Source organism: Arachis ipaensis, chromosome B10 (assembly GCF_000816755.2).
Source record: "Arachis ipaensis cultivar K30076 chromosome B10, Araip1.1, whole genome shotgun sequence".
NCBI classification, from domain to species: Eukaryota; Viridiplantae; Streptophyta; class Magnoliopsida; order Fabales; family Fabaceae; genus Arachis; species Arachis ipaensis.
This window is the reverse complement of record NC_029794.2, coordinates 103443138-103445645: the sequence shown is the minus strand read 5'-3', so window position 1 is coordinate 103445645 and position 2508 is coordinate 103443138.

The following is a 2508-nucleotide window of genomic DNA, read 5'->3' as shown; positions in this document are numbered from 1 at the left end:
AAAAAGAGATAGATTTATTTTGGAAAATTTGAAAAAGAGTTGGATTGGATTGAAAAAGAATTTGTGTTTATGGATTAAGATACATTTGATATTTTTAAAGTAGGATTTTTAGAAATTAGGGTTTTTAGAAATTAGGGTTTGTAACATGTTTATGCAAGAAATCATGAATTGAAACATGAAAATTAAAATTAAAATAAAAAAATGTGAAATAAAAACGAATTTACCTCCTCCCCACCATCCTGGCGTTAAACGCCCAAATGCTACATGTTTTGGGCATTTAACGCCCAAATGCTGCTTCTCCTGGGCGTTCAACGCCCAGCTGTTGCTTCTTTCTGGCGTTGAACGCCAGAAACTCCTTTGTCACTGGGCGTTTTTCTGAACGCCCAGGATGCTGTCAATCTGGCGTTAAACGCCCAGAAGCTGTTTCTTTCTGGCATTTAACGCCCAGATGGCTATCATTACTGGCGTTAAATGCCCAGTAGATGCTCCTTTTGGGCGTTTAACGCCCAGTTGTGCCTCTTACTGGCGTTTTCTTGCCAGTGAGCTCTTTTTCTCTGTTTTGTGTGCTGAATCCTTTTGTAACCCTGTGAACCTATGCAATTGACTCTTTACCTTATTAATAGTGAACTTTATATAAACAAATAAAATCAAGAATAGGGCAAAACAACAGAAAAAGTTTTCCCAATGGCTGGGTTGCCTCCCAGCAAGCGCTTCTTTATTGTCTTTAGCTGGACCTTGCTGAGCTTTTAATCTAGTCTCAGCCTTGAGCACTCTTGCTCAGCATTACCTTCAAGATAGTGTTTGATTCTCTGTCTATTAACAATGAACTTCTTATCAGAATCAATGTCTTGAAGCTCCACATAACCATATGGTGATACACTTGTAATCACATATGGTCCCCTCCACCGGGATTTCAGTTTCCCAGGGAATAACCTGAGCCTAGAGTTAAACAACAGAACCTTTTGTCCTAGTTCAAAGACTCTTGATGACAGCTTTCTGTCATGCCATCTTTTTGATGTTTCCTTATAAAGCTTGGCATTTTTGAAAGCAGTGAGTCTAAATTCCTCTAGCTCATTTAGCTGGAGCAATCTTTTTTCTCCGGCTAATTTGGCATCAAAGTTCAGGAATCTGGTTGCCCAGTAGGCCTTATGTTCCAGTTCCACGGGTAGATGACAGACTTTACCATGTACAAGCTGGTATGGAGAGGTCCCTATAGGAGTTTTGAATGTTGTTCTATAAGCCCACAGAGCATCATCCAAGCCTCTTGCCCAATCCTTTCTACGGGTACTTACAGTCCGTTCCAGGATTCTTTTTAGTTCTCTATTAGAAACTTCAGCTTGCCCATTTGTCTGTGGATGATATGGAGTGGCCACCTTGTGGCTAATCCCATACCGGACCATGGCAGAGTAAAGCTGTTTGTTGCAGAAGTGAGTGCCCCCATCACTGATTATTACTCTAGGGACACCAAACCTGCTGAAGATATGTTTCTGGAGGAACTTCAGCACTGTCTTAGTGTCATTAGTGGGTGTGGCAATGGCCTCTACCCATTTTGATACATAATCGACTGCCACCAGAATATAAGTGTTTGAGTATGATGGTGGGAAAGGTCCCATGAAGTCAATTCCCCATACATCAAACAACTCAATCTCCAAGATCCCTTGTTGAGGCATGGCGTAATCACGAGGCAGATTACCAGCTCTTTGGCAGCTGTCACAGTTATGTACAAACTCTCGAGAATCTCTATATAGGGTAGGCCAGTAGAAGCCACATTGGAGGACCTTGGTGGCTGTTCGCTCACCTCCGAAACGGCCTCCATATTGTGATCCATGGCAATGCCATAAGATCTTCTGTGCTTTTTCTCTAGGTACACACCTATGGATTATTCCGTCTGCACATCTCTTAAAGAGATAGGGTTCATCCCACAAGTAGTACTTTGCATCAGTAATTAATTTTTTCTTTTGTTGCCTGCTGTACTCCTTGGGTATGAACTTTGCAGCTTTATAGTTTGCAATGTCTGCAAACCATGGTGTTTCCTGAATGGCAAACAAATGCTCATCCGGAAAGGTTTCAGAGATCTCAAAAGAAGGGGGGACGCCCCTTCTATTGGCTCTATCCGGGTTCCGTCTGCACAGAGATAGGGTTCATCCCACAAGTAGTACTTTGCATCAGTAATTAATTTTTTCTTTTGTTGCCTGCTGTACTCCTTGGGTATGAACCTTACAGCTTTATAGTTTGCAATGTCTGCAAACCATGGTGTTTCTGGTGTTTCGAACAAATGCTCATCCGGAAAGGTTTCAGAGATCTCAATAGAGAGAAAGGACGCCCCTTCTACTGTTCTATCCGAGACAGATGATCAGCCACTTGGTTTTCTGTCCCTTTTCTATCTCTTATTTCTATATCAAACTCTTGCTTAAGCAACACCCATCTTATGAGTCTGGGTTTTGAATCCTGCTTTGTAAGTAGATATTTAAGAGCAGCATGGTCAGTGTACACAATCACTTTTGATCC